The 15,346-nt window shown below is 42.9% G+C and overlaps 1 protein-coding gene across 5 annotated transcripts in view; it reads right to left on the bottom strand.

The window, feature by feature from the left end:
• Positions 1-15,346, bottom strand: part of FRMD5 (FERM domain containing 5) — a 310,436-nt gene that overhangs the window by 82,308 nt on the left and 212,782 nt on the right. The window lies entirely within an intron of this gene.

Raw genomic sequence — 15,346 nt, 5'->3', positions numbered from 1 at the left:
TACTATTTGCCCTTTCTCTATAATAGAAGTGTCAGAGATGAAAGAAAATTAGTAAAATGTATATGAAAACCTTCCTCCTGTCAGAGTCTGGGGCACACCACAGTACCCAGAGTTAAGTCCCCCCCCCCCATCCACATGCACCTCAAAATCATGTGAGACCCAGACCCGGTCGTGCATCCCCCCCCTTAATTGGGCTAGATCCAGACCCAGCCAGTCCCACCCTTGTCAAGCCCTGCTGGGCGGGGGGCATACTTCAGGTCCCCTGGCCTGGTGCCAGGTTGGGGGGCATGGCCTGAGGTCACCCCAGCCCAGACCGGGGCCGGGGGCATGCCTTGAGGTCCTCCATCAAGCCCCGCCAGGTGGGGGACATGGCCTGAGATCCCCTGTCAAGCCCTGCTGGATGGGGGGCATGGCCTGAAGTCTCCCGTCAAGCCCCGCTGGGTGGGGAGCATGGCCTAAGGTCCCCTGTCAAGCCCAGCTAGGCAGGGGGGCGCAGCCTGAAGTCTCTTGTCAAGCCCCACCTGGTGGGGGGTGCGGCCTGAGGTCCCCTGGCCTGGCACGGGGGCAGGGGGTGCGGCCTAAAGTCCCCAAGCCTGATGCCAGGGCGGGGGGTGCGGCCTGAGGTCCCCTGTCAAACCCCATGGGGGCGAGGGAGGGCATAGCCTCTGGTCCCTGCTGATGCTTGTTAAGGCTCCTTATGGGAACTTGGCCTCAGCTGTGGGTGCAGCCATCTTTGTGATGGGGTGATGGTCAATTAGCATATCCCCTCTTTATTAGATAGGATTAGAGGCCCGGTGCACAAAATTTGTGCATAGGTAAGGTCCCTAGGCCTGGCCGGCAATCAGGGCCAAATCTGTTGGGTGACTGGCGGGGTGATCGGGGCCCTTGCTCACAGCTGCCTTGGCTGGCCTGGTGCCGCCCGCTCACTGGCCCCGCCCTCCACTGCCGCCACCAGTTGGGGCCTGCAGGCTGGGGGGCAGCTCCTGCATTGAGTGTCTGCCTCCTGGTGGTCAGTGTGTGTCATAGCGACAGGTCGTTCCACCATCCGGTCGATTTGCATATTAGGGTTTTATATAGATAGATTTTGTTAATCCTCACCCAAGGATATTTTTTCTAGAGAGAGTGAAAGGGAGGAAGGGGCAGGGAGGGAGAGAAGAGAGAGAAGGAGGAAGAGAGAGATGTGAGAGAGACACATCAATTGGTTACTGCCCACACAAGCCCCAACTGGGGCAAGGATTGAACCTGCAACCCAGGTACTTGCCCTTGACCAGAAATAGAACCCATGACCCTTCAGTCAGCAAGTTGACGCTCTGACCACTGAGCAACACTGGCCAGGGCATGAGGGCCTTTTTCCCCCCATAGGAACCTGCAGGAACTTGCGGCAAATTTCTGTCCTGCCAGTGTCTTAGCAATTGGAACATGCCTTTAGTGAGGTTCCTGGATCATACACAAGCATAAAGTCAAAGTGTATTGCTGTATACACAAAAAGGCGCAAGAGTGTCCTGGCTGAGGCACAAACTGCTCTTGACGAAATACATAATCACAAAAGGGAGGGTATAAGAAAAAGGGAAATTGATTCTGTGTTTCATTTCCTGCAATCACTACATTGTAATGAGATTGATGAACTAGATAAGAGAATTCTAAAATGAAAACTAGAACTAGGTGGAGATTTCTTTAAAAATAAATTTCTATTCCCAGAGACTATGCAGATTGCTGGCCTGGTGCTGGGGCCTATCCACTGCCAGCACTTTGCTAACTGCTTCATGGTTCCATCCTTTGTCTTTGAAATGCTCCTCCTTCAGCCTTGGACACTGAATGGCAGCTTAGGAGTCTACAAAGTACTATATCAGATGTTTGTTTTCAGCTATGCCTTCTCCTGCTTCAACATGTGTGGTATCTGGGAAAACTCACTCTTCTTGGCTGTAGCTTTACCCCGTCTGTTTCTGAAGCTCATTTCCAGGAGCATTTCTTCAGTAAATGAGACGTCTGCCCCCCCACCCCCAACATTTTAATTTGCACTGGGTTTGTTTTCATAGCATTCTGTAGTAATGTGGTAAAAGAAATGAGAATGTAAAACATGTAAATCCCATTGGTTGAGTAAGCTGCTGACAGGGTGGGAAGATGAAATTTGGGCCCTTTCAGAAATTAAAAATCTTTTGTGTTACTGGGGTACTACTATACTGAACAATCAACCTAGATATACCAGGAATAACTTTCTGAACTGACCCAACCCATTAGCTCAGTATTACAGACAAGTTTGTGTCATGGGAAGTTAACAAAGAAGAGAACACATTTCATTAAGTGAAATAAAACATTTAAAATGCATATTTTTCAAGGTGAAGGAAAGATTGTTTTAAAATATTTGTTTACTGTTTATAAAATACATAAAAATCACCCCTAAAAACATCACCCATTAGCCATTCCCTCAGAGAGTAGATCTCTGCTACTATTTTGTCTTTTGTTCAAGAAACTGTCTATGCAAATAGAGTTGAAATGATATATGTACAACTTTATATTCTGCTTTTAAAGCTTCACATTTAAATATAAAACGTTTTAGTGGAAAACATTTTAATAGTACTTCATCTCCAAAGAAAGATATGAATATCCCTCAGATGTTGAGAGCTCACACCTTGTTATTAAGATACCCCACCAGGCCTGGAAGACAACCCAACCCCTTCCCTTTCATTCCCTCCAACAGCAGCACACCACAGAATATCATGTGGGTGGAGGTAAGGAGGCCTTCACGTGCATCAATGCTTTGAAAAGCATAGTTACATTGGTTCCTTTGGGTTAAATGAAGTCTGTTTGCTTGGCATTTCTTCTTCACTCACTTTATTTCTTGAGTTCTGATTAAATACATATAACTGTGACCATAGACTAATGGAGGATAAGAGTTGGCAGGAAGTTAGCCCTTACTGATTTGATCTACCTGATGAGTAAATGTTTCTGTATCTGCTAGACCTGGGGTACCTTTAGGTGAACTATGAAAAGGTACCTCTTCCTCTGGGTGGCTGATGCCAGGATGCACGACGTAGCTACTACATTACTGGCTGGATTTCAGCCTTAGTTGTTCTCTTAGCCAGGTTCCCTGTGCACTAACAACTTATACAGCTGCACAGTCCTTATCTCAGCGTATAGATTTCCAGTATCCACCTGAGTGACAGAGAGCTCACCACCTCATACAAATAGTCCACTCTACCTCTGAATAGCTTTGATGGTGCCAAGTTCTTCCTAACAATGAGAAAAATACTTTCCTGTAACTTCTACCCACTGATCCTAGTTCTGCTTCTGAAGGACCTGAGATAACCTCTGCCCAGACTGCCACATGCTTGTCCTTCAGATATTTGATACCATACTATACCATGTCCTCCAAGTCTTCCCTTCGACAGGCTGACTACCTCATTCTTTTTTTTCCTTCTCCTTTTGAAAGAATTTATTTTTTCAATTACTGTTTATATTCAACATTATTTTGTATTAGTTTCAAGTGTACAGCACAGTGGCTAGACAATCATATACTTTATAAAGTAGTCTCCCTGATATTTCCAGTACCTACCTGGGACCATACATAGTTATTACCATATTATTGACTATGTTCCCTATGCTGTACTTTATATCCCCATTACTATTTTATAATTACCAATTTATACTTCTTAATCCTGTTCACCTTTTTCACCCATTCCCTAACTCCCCACCCCTCTGGCAACCATCAGTATCTATGAGTTTGTTTCAGTTTCGTTTATTTTGTTCTTTAGATTACACATATAAGTATTTATCTTTCTCTAACTGACTTATTTCACTTAGCATAAAACCCTCTAGGTTCACCCATGCTGTTGCAAATGATAAGACTTCATTCTTTTTCATGGCAGAGTAAAATTGCATTGTATATATGTACCACATCTTTATCCACTCATCTATTGATGAGCACTTGGGTTGCTTCCATATCTTGACTATCTTATCTAATAAAGAGGGAATATGCAAACTGACTGTCATGCCGTAATGGTCAAGATGGCTGCGCCCACAGCGGAGGCCGAGTTCTCATAACGAGCCTTAATGAGCAATCAGCAAGGACCTGAGGCTGCGCGCCCTGTCTGGTGGGGCTTGACAGGGGACCTCAGGCCGTGCCCTCTGCCTGGTAGGGCTTGATGGGGGACCTCAGGCCGTGTCCACTGCCCTCCGCAGAGCTTGACAGGGGACCTCAGGCTGCATCTCCCGCTCAGCACCGAGCTGGGGGGACCTCAGGCTGTGCCCCCCACCCTGGCACTGGGCCAGGAAACCTGAGGCCACACCCCATGCCCCGGCACCAGGCTGTGGGACCTCAGGCCGTGCCCCCCACCCAGTGGGGCTTAATGGGAGACCTCAGGGTGCACCTCCTTGTCTGGCAGGACTTGACAGGGGACCTCAGGCTGCGCCCACCATCCCAGTGCCAGGCCGGGGGACTTGAGGCCGCGCCCCCTGCCATGCAGGGCTTGATGGGGGACCTGAGGCCGTGACCCCCGCCCGCAGGGCTTGATGGGGGACCTCAGGTCACGCCCCCCGCCCGGTGGGGCTTGACGGGGACCTCAAGGCATGCCACCTGCCCCGACCCGGCCGACCTCAAGCCGCACACCCCGCCCTGGGCCAGGGGACCTGAGGCTGCGCCCCCTGCCTGGTGGGGCTTGACGGAGGACCTGAAGCCACGCTCCCCCACCCAGTGGGGCTTGACAGGGGTGGGACCGGCCGGGTCTGAATCTAGCCCAATGGGGGTGGGGCTGGCCGGGTCTGGGTCTCGAGCAACTTTGAGGTGCACACGGGTGGGTGGGGACCTGACTCTGGTTCCCGTGGCATGCCCCAGACTCTGACAGGAGCAAGATTTTCATATACATTTTACTAATTTTCTTTCATGTCTGACACTTCTATTATAGAGAAAGGGCAAATAGCAATATTAAAATATTTCCTCTAATTAATTCCCTTTTAATGTGCATGAATTTCGTGCACCGACTCACTAGTTGTAAATAACACTGCAATGGACATAGGGGTGAATACAGTAGGTCCTCGGGTTACGTCGGAGATCCGTTCCTACGGCGCGACATAATGCGATTTTCGCTGTAATTTGGAACCCACCTATATAAGCACCTATGTCACTCACATGGAGCACATACACAGCCGTAATGAAGTGAAACAGTAAAAAAAATTTAAAAGAAAGATAACAATTCCTGACCTTTACTTGTGGTAAATAAATGATAAAAAACATAAAGCACATATGTATATACGTCGAAGTGATGGAACTTTTTTTTTTTTTTTTTTATAAATAAATGGGAGATGGCAACATAACCACAAAACAAAGTACATCGAGTCTGATGTAACCCGAGGACTGTCTTTATATTCTTTCAAATTCATGTTTTGGCTTTCTTTGAATATATACCCAGAAGTGGAATCGCTGGGTCATAAGGCAGTTTCATTTTTAATTTTTTGAAGACTCTGCATACTATTTTTCATAGTGGCCACACCAATCTTCATTCCCACAATAGTGCAATAGGGTTCCCTTTTCTCCACATCCTCGCCAACACTTGTTTGTGGATTTATTGATGATAACCCAAATACCTAATTTTTATAACTGAATTTTCACATGACTTATTTTTAGATCTTGGTCAACATCCCTGTTAGTCTCTGGTTTGCTACTGTTCTTTCATTCAGATCACAGTGAGCATGATTCTCCAAATACATTACAGCTTTATAATATAGTAAAGATATTAAATCTTGATTTGAATGTTATATTTCCCTAATACAATCTAAACCTGTACTTGGTTTTAGAAAAACACTGTTGGCCTTATTCAATTTGTGAGTATCTAGAACCCCATTTCAAGCATTCCTTTACTAAGCCAGACCTCCCCAATCTTATACTGGTCAAATTAATTGCTGGGACTAAATGTATGACTTACTATGCCTGGTACATTTCTTTTTGTTGGTTTTAACCCATTGTGTTGTATGTTAGGATCCCGTTAAACACATAAAATTAACTTTTTGGGGAGGTCATCCACAGCTAAACCAGGGAAAAGTCATAGCTATGTTGGATTTGGGTTGGAACAAGTCATTTTACCAAGACAGAAATTCATCACTTGGGTGAGTTTGATTGATTGACATTTGACAAACTATTTCTGAAGGGTGTTGGTTAATAAGTCAGTTCAATCTCGAGGGGAGATCTATGTCATGACCCTGTTTTTCTCAGTAGTCCTTTCACCTACATGACAACAGAAGTCACCAGCCAAATCTGCAAGTGCTCTGTGGGCATAATTCCCAATATATCTAGAACACAATTAGGCACATAATCAAGTTTTGATAATTATTGTCAAGACTTGAACCTGAACTGTGGAGGAAACTGGGGCCAACAACAATTAGTAGTACAATGAAATGAGACACTCCTCCAAATTACTGTTGCTCTCTCTCTAGTGGGTATTTATCCCTCCAGCTTCTGAGCCCTTTTCTGAGCCTTATTCTTAAACTTAGGCCTTTTATTTCTCCAGGCTAAACCTTCCTCCTCTTGCTGGCATTTGTTCATTACTTATCAGATAATTCATTGTTTATTCATCAGATATTTATTGAGCACCCACAATGCGCCTTTATACAGTGCTAGACACTGGATACAATGGTGAGCAAGATAAATCTGTGATCTACTGGGAGGAGAGACAGGCACTTCCAGTGCAATATGATAAGTGGAACAGTCAGAGTATATGGTATAGTGCTATGAGAGCACATAAGAGGGTCCCCTAGCCAGAATGGGAGGTAGGGAGGAAAATCTTCCCAGAAGAAATAAAATCTAAGATGAGTCCTTAAGAATAAGTGGGAGTTGGCCAAATGACAAGGGTCATGGAAAGCATTCTAGGAAGAGAACAGTATAAGCAAGGATTTAGGAACACAAAAATCTGATTGCCAACTTCTTTTAGTATCTTTCTCTTTTTGGTATCCTGTCCAGTTGTCTAGAAATCATATGTTGCATTCATTTAATTTTCTAGCTCTATGTTTTCTAGCCAAGTTTCTGTAAGTAAAGACTGCCTGCTTTTTGTGCCGTAGAATGGTCCTACATCCGCCATTACTTTGCCTTTTATTTTTTCCATTGAGAAAGCATTGGAGTTAGTTAACTCCTACCTACATTCCTGCTTCTTTCCAGGGGAAGGGCCATATCTTCCTCATTTTGACAGTTTAGGTCCCTGACACATGCCTGGTACGCCATAGGTATTCAACACATGTTTGAAGTATTGAAAACTTAACTATTTATAGATTCTAATATGCATAAAGAATGTTCTGTAAGACACAACCAGATGCATGTAGTCCTCTGACTTAGAAATCATAGGAAGCCGACTTTGTAGCCAAAAGAAATCAAAGGGCTACTATTTAATAAAAATCTATCTCAACAATTTTTTCTTGAGAAATTGTTATATGTAGATTTCCTTTCATTGCTCAAAGAAAGTTTACAGAACAGGACTGAGGCTCTTGTGCCTTCTGACAATCATCTCCAAGAGTTGCTGAGCACTCTGCCAAGGTGCCTGCTGCCTCAAAGGTAAGAGCCCCGGGCTACCCAAGTTCTGCCCAGAGACGCGGGATTGTTTCTCTCTTTTAATGTGCTCAGTTGGAACAGAATCTCAGAACGTCCAGAGCAGTGAGCCATGAGGAATGAGAGCAGAATAGCTGAGCAAAGAGATAAACTAGGCATTGCCCAAGGGGCACTGACAAGTGAACTGACCTCATGCTTTGTTTTCAAATCAGAGTTCTCAAAAGTTATCAAAGTTGGAACATGTCAATGCACATGACATACATCAGAACTCCCTACTGACAGAAATTAGGAGATGATAATGTTAACAAGGAATGAAAAGTTGTAAAGAGGTATGTGCCCTGGAGTCTAAATTACTATTTCAAAGTTCATGAGCTAAAAAAAAAAAAAAAAAAAGAAATGAAAAAGAAAGAAAAATTTCAACTACCAATAAAAACAAACAAAAAAAAAAATAGATGAAACTGAAATATTCCTAGTAAATAAAATACAGGGCCAATATAAAAACGCAAGCCAGGGAAAAGGAAACCTGAAGGACCAATAAACACTCAGTTGTGACCAGGGACCTATACTAAAACTGCAAGGAGATACCACTTCACATGCAAGTACTTAGCAACATTAAAAATGCTAACAATTACACGGAAAACCATGAATATTGCTAACAGAAATTAAAGAAGACTGAAACAAATGGAGGGGTATATTATGTTCATGGGTTTTAAGACTCAGTATTGTTAAGATACCAATTTTGCTCAAATGCATCTATACATTCAGTGCAATTGCAGCCAAAATCTCAGTATGCTTTTTTGAAGAAATTAACAAACCAATTCTAAAATTCTCATGGCAGTTCAAAGGACCTAGATCAGGCAAAACAACTTTGCAAAAGAAGAACAAATTTGGAGGACTATATTAACTAATTTAAACATTCTATATAATAAAAGGCTAATATGCAAATCGACCGAATGGCAGAACAACCGGTTGCTATGATGCGCACTGACCACCAGGGGACAGATGCTCAATGCGGAAGCCTGGCTCATGGCTGGCGAGCGCAGTGGCAGTGGTGGGAGCCTCTCTCACCTCCACGGCAGCGCTAAAGGATCCTGGACTGTGAGAGGGCACACACTGGGCTGTGGGACCCTGCCCCCCTCAGTGCACTAATGTCATGCACCGGGCCTCTAGTTTATTATAAAACACCAAGCTATCAGAATAGTGTGGTATTGATGCCAAGAAAAAACGATACATCAATGAAACAGAATAAAGAGCCCAGAAACAGGTCTACACTTTTTCCTAGGTTGCTCTAGGCTAGCATCCTCCTGGTTTATATCCTGTTGGTTCATCACAATCTTTATAAATCATCTTTGGAGGAAAACAGCTAACTGTGACTTTGGCCCTATGTGTGTGAGAAAATGGTCCTCCTGGCATTGGATATCAAGTAGTTTTATTACTTGAAATTTATGATTGGTATGTATAATGCTGTGGGCCTGGAATGATGAGGTTGTCCGTTGTGAGGGAAGGGATCTAACCTAACAGGCACTGACATGCTTGACAGTCAGCAGCAGGAGCCTTTCCCTCACCAGGAATCAAGGTGGAGAATCCTGGAACTGGTCTTCTTAGGCCATGCCAATGAGCACCCTCCACCTGTCCTCATCTTGCCTCATCTGACACCATGAACAACAACCTCCTTCTTCAACATTGTTCCACGTTGGCTTCCAAGATTCCAAGCTCCTGTGTACGGTTTCAGACTCTTTCTCTCTTCTATCCCTTAGAATGCTGGTGTTCCCCAGGGTTTCTTCTTCTAATCTCTTCCCTTATTCGATAAAGTCTCTTTGGGGTTCCCCATCCACTGTCAGAGTTTGGATTGCCTCTACAACGAGATAACCCATCTGCTTCCTGAACTCAAAGTCAGTTAATACCACCCCAGGCAATGTTTTCCTCATTCTACACATTCTTTAAGAAGAAAATTTTAGTTTTTCTCCATTGTAAAGGAAAGCATATTTACTATTAAAAAGTTAATAAAGAGAAGAAAATAGTAATTCCCACACATTTTTATCTTCCTATCTCTTCATACATTTTTCCAATTCAAAACATTTTCATCATCTTTTCCTTTCTCCTTCTCTCACTCTTCATTCAATTTGCAAATACAAAAATTACCCAAATTATAGCCAATATGCCTACAATCAGGTCTAGTTATATGCTGCTTTCAATGAACACGAAAGCAATATGCCTTGAAGCAAGGGTAAATAAAAATTAGGGAGTCATGTATAAAGCCCCTGAAAATGTCCAAAATCTACTTTAAAATCACTATAAAACTTTACATCAATTTCCATATCAGCCTCTGGTAATGATTTTCATTAAACACCACATTAAAAAATTTTTTAAAACTGTGTTATTAAATAGTTTTTTTATAATCTGTTCTATAACTATTTATAGTTCTGGTGTTTTTCATTACAAAAGTACAGTTCATCAGTTATACCGTAAGTTAAATGATATTTTGTGTGCAATCTAAAAATCTCTTCACCACTTATAGTATTATTTATCTGGAGAAGTAGTACATTCTAAGTTTCTATGAACCAATTTTTGGAATATACCCTATGTATAAATTGGGGGAGTTCCTGTACTTTCCTTAGGGCTGTAGAAAATGATGGTATTTATTATTATATCTAATTTTACTTTAAAACTTTTATCCCAACTGAATCTTTAGGGACAATCCTTTATAACATTAGCCCCATCCAACTACTCACTTAGTGATTTTTATTTATCCTATATAATTTATATTTTAAAAAGTATTTTTATTGATTTCAGAGAGGAAGGAAGAGGGGGAGAGAGAAAGAGAAACATCAGTGATGAGAAAGTCATTGATTGGCTGCCTCCTGCATGCCCCCTACTGGGGATCAAGCCTGCAACCTGTGCATGTGCCCTCATAGGAATTGAACCATGACTTCCTGGTTCATAGGTCAATGTTCAACCACTGAGCCATTGCCAGCTTGATGAACTCCCTTTGATATGGGGGAGGGAATGTTTGCAATGATTTCTAATCCTTTATCTTTCGTCTACCATTTGTTCTCTCCATAAGATTTATGCTTGCTAGAATTCATAGTCTAAGCAAATTCAGAGCTGTAGGATGTGACACTATTGCCTTTTCCTCCTTCTCTCCTTCTACCCTCACCTTGCCATACTTACTAATGCAGTGTTTAACTGAAGATGTAGTCTCTGTCCTTTAAGATTTTATTCTTCAGGGCTGTCCCTTTTCTTTCCTTCCCTTTTCTCTCTGGAGCCAGTCAGTCATACCTATTGGAGATGCCTTTTACATGCTCATACAAGTAAGACAAGCAAATTGCTTAGGACATTCTCTATGAATTTCAAGAATAAGGGTAACACATATTCTAGTCCACAAATGCCTTTAATACAATGGAAAATATAAGTGGGCTTCAGGTATATCTTCTTTTATATAACAGCTTCCCCCTAAAAACTATAAGTTAACTAGAAATTAATATATTAATTTAAAATACAGTAGGACAATGAACAAGATTAAACTATACTACCTAGGAATGCACATTTTGGTGATAAAATTATAAAAAGAAAAATGCAACGAGCGGATTTCTATGAAAGTCAGAAGAGTAATGACTAATCAGAGGAAAGGGCTACAGTTGAGCCAGGGCACATGCATGGAACTTCTGGAATGGGTGGCAAAGTTCTACTTTATTACCCAGGTGGTTGTCTTTGTCAGTTCAGGCTTCTAAAGCCAATTACTGTAGACTGTGTGTCTAAAGCAGGGGTGGGCAAACTTTTTTACTTGAGGGCCACAATGGGTTCTTAAACTGGACCGGAGGGCCGGAACAAAAGCATGGATGGAGTGTTTGTGTGAACTAATATAAATTCAAAGTAAAGGAGCGGAGGGGAGAGAGCAAGAGAACCCTTTGCTCTTTCAGCTCCGCGGGCTGGATAGAACAGCCGAACGGGCCGGATCCGGCCCGCAGGCCGTAGTTTGCCCACGGCTGGTCTACAGCAACAAATGTTTATTTCTCAGATTTCTGGAGGCTGGGAAGTCTAAGATCAGGGTAGCTGGGTTCTGGTGAGAGCCCACATACTGATTTACAGAGGTTGTCTTCTTACTGTGTCCTCACATGGTGGTGGTGGTGGTGGGGAGGGGTGGAGAGGCAAGGGGGCAAGGGAGAGATCATCCCCTCTGTGTCTCTTCTTTTAAGGGCACTAATCCCATTCATGAGAGCTTCACCATCATGACCTAATCACCTCCCAAAGGTCAACCTCCAAATATTATCATATTGGGAATTAGGGTGTCCACATTGGGGGAGATACAAACATTAAATCCATAGCAGTGGTGTTCACTTTATAATAATGTATTAAGCAAATGGTTTACATGGTTTACTGTATCTGTCTGAATTTTATAATAAAAAGGTTTTAAAAACGGCATTGGGAAGTTTGGTTTTGAGACGAAACATGTCAGCTTTTGTCTTTGAAACAGATAGTTCTTTAGCCCTCACTCTATTGAATAAACACAAATCCTTGCATGTTGTTTGCTTAAAGGAAGATGGAACTATATTGGCAAAATACTCTTCTCCAAATTGCCAGTGAATAAGCCTGTGCTTTTGAGGGCAGCACACTATTTTTTGCACTGTAGTAACTGCTTACATAAAGAGCTCAATCTGCTTCCCATGGCATGTTTATGCAGCTCCTACAGTCCTGGGCTTTTATAGATATATATTGGCCTATAATGATTTGTGTTCTGTTCTGAGGAGCAGAGATAGGTCACTAGAGTCAACTGTTGAAGAAAGGGACTGGGATTTGAACTTGGCCTTCCAAGGCTTAAAAGAAAGCAATTCTATTCCAGATTCAAAATAGTTTACTCTGCATGGATTGGGGGAGTTGTAGGGGGAAGGAGATGGGGAGTCTCGAATCATCACCACCATTACTGACTAGAAGAAACCTAGGTAGTAATACAAAAAGAATTAGGTACTTTCTGTCCAATCCAAAAAGTCCCAATGGATTGAAATAAGGTCTTAGTGGAGATACCCTGAATATTTCTGTATATTTTCTGCTTCATTAAGAATTTCTGGAGCGGTCTCTGCTCACTTTTACCCACTATTCTTCACAAATGTTAGGTAAGCATGGTAAATGTCCCACAGTGGCCAAATGGTGAGATAAGGCAGACTATTTTAACAACACAGGAGGTTGGCAAAGATGTGAAAATCAAGACCTGAAGAACAGAACCAATTTCCAATGGGAGAACAGAGCATTTAAGGTAAGGAAGCCTGAAGATATCAGATTATGGTTTAATTCCAAGGGCGATGCACTGCTCAGAGTCCCAGATGTTCCATTTGAATTCCTCCAGTTGCCACTTAGAACTACTAGCCTATAAATTTAATTGGTTATAGGCATGATTTCCCAAGATGCTTGTTGACTTTTTAAATGTAGCATCGTATTGCTTTTAATAAGGTATTCGGGCCCCACAAAGTATGTTTAAAAAAAAAAAAATCAAAGCTAATTCACTACACTTAACACTTCAGTGCTTCTCTAAGTCAATAAAATCTGCCTCTGCTTAAATATAACCAGGATCTCAACCATCTCAGCTCCTGTAATAGAGAACTTTCCCTTCCATTCTCACAGAAGTCCTCCAGAAGATGGACAAAGTTGGTTGTAATAAGAGATAGATTTTAGATTATCGCTATTAGAAAAACAAATGTGCCCCTCTTTAGGAACAGTATTAGTGAAAATAACTCATTATCTCTAACGTAGTATCTCCCATTAACTCTTTAACATTTCCCTATGCACCTCCTAATGTCTTTTCTGCTACCATTGAAGTCATCTGGTCCCTTAAATGCTTTCTTGCCTCTGGTTTTAATTAGAACGTGACCCTGGCTCACTTTCAATACTCCCTGGTGTGTGGCTCCACTCTGACACCTCTAGGCTCCTGACAGTTTCCTTACCTATGAAATGAAGTGATCACTGAAAACATCAACACCCAACCATACATCAGAAATCAGTCTTCTTTTTTTAAAAAAAATATTTTATTGATTTTTTACAGAAAGGAAGGGAGAGGGATAGAGAGTTAGAAACACCGATCAGTTGCCTCCTGCACACCACCTACTGGGGATGTGCCCGCAACCAAGGTACATGCCCTTGACCGGAATCAAACCTTGGACCCTTCAGTCCGCAGGCCGACACTCTATCCACTAAGCCAAACCAGTTAGGTAGGGCCAGAGTCTTCTTGATCTTAAGATGGGTTCCCAGTTAGAAGACTGAAAATACATGCTACTTTAATGCAGGAGAGAGTTTCAGTAAAGTTAATGCAAGAGTTGATCTTGGCCAGACACAGAGGGTTGAAGATGGTGTTCATTTTCACATATTCATTGTATGCTATAAGTAAGAGGCATTCATTTACTTATTCATTCAACAATATTTAGTGAGCATTAATCCTGCCATCTACTGTGCTTATGGCTGTAGACAGAATAATAAGCTAAATGATATAATCTCTGCTGTCTTTGAATTTTCAATAATGATCCCCAAATTTACAAATCCTCAGACCTACTATGCAAATGTTACAAAGGAAAATTGCAGGGATGCCCTAGCCCCGTGGTCGGCAAACTGCGGCTCGTGAGCCACATGCAGCTCTTTGGCCCCTTGAGTGTGGCTCTTCCACAAAATACCACAGCCTGGGCGAGTCTATTTTGAAGAAGTGGCGTTAGAAGAAGTGTAAGTTTAAAAAATTTGGCTCTCAAAAGAAATTTCAATCGTTGTACTGTTGATATTTGGCTCTGTTGACTAATGAGTTTGCCGACCACTGCCTTAGGGAAAAACACTTAAAAAACATTTTAATAATGTAATAATGTCTTTAACCTGAAGTCAAAATTTCTGGGTAAGGGTAATGCCTTACGCAGTGGTCAGCAAACTCATTAGTCAACAGAGCGGCAAACCGTGGCTCGCGAGCCGCAGTTTGCCGACCACTGCCCTACCCAGTTTGATTCAGTGAATAGAGTATTGGCCCGCGGCCTGAGGAGTCCCGGGTTTGCTTCTGATCAAGGGCACGTACCTGGTTTGCAGGCTTTATTCCCTGACCTGGTCGGGGCTCTGATGGGAGGCAACCAATCAATGTGTCTCTCTCACATAGATGTTTCTCTCCCTCGGTCTCTCCCCCTCCCTTCCACTCTCTCTAAAAATCAATGGAAAAATATCCCCAGGTGAGGATTAACTGTGGAGAGCGGCTACAGCATTCAGACTCCTAGGATCAAGCCTTGGACTTGTGGCAAAGCCACATATAAGTCCAAGCTTGGAGGGCAAAGCGCTCCCAGCACAATTATAGCCAAAAGGCTATGGTTGTAAGCTTGACCTTATAGTCCAACCCTGCAGTCCTAGGTAGCTAAGGGATGTGGGCTGCAGGGGATGCAGCAAGTGCTGTCAAAACAAGGCTTGATCCTGTTGGAAAGCTGTAGCCACTCTCCACAATTAACAACAAAACAAAACAAAACACCTGCAGGAACAACAGAAGAGCAATAAAGGGGGCGATGCAACCTGGTCTGGGGTTTAGGGAAGGCTTCCAAGGAAATGCTTTAATGTGAAGGGAGCATAGAAAATACCCAAGGGAAAGGGGAGTGGAGAGAAGACCCCTCCAGGCATAGAGAACAGATTTGTAAAGGCCCTAAGTCAGAAAGGAATGAGGCACACTCAAGGAACTGGAAGAAGACCAGGATGGTTGAGCCTGAAGTAGGGCCCCTGAGGGATGTGGGGAAGGAGACTCAGGCAGGGGTCCTCAAACTTTTTAAACAGGGGGCCAGTTCACTGTCCCTCAGACCGTTGGAGGGCCGGACTATA

The sequence above is a fragment of the Plecotus auritus genome, assembly GCF_963455305.1.
Source record: "Plecotus auritus genome assembly, chromosome: 1".
NCBI lineage: Eukaryota > Metazoa > Chordata > Mammalia > Chiroptera > Vespertilionidae > Plecotus > Plecotus auritus.
This window is presented reverse-complemented; position numbering and strand designations above follow the sequence as displayed.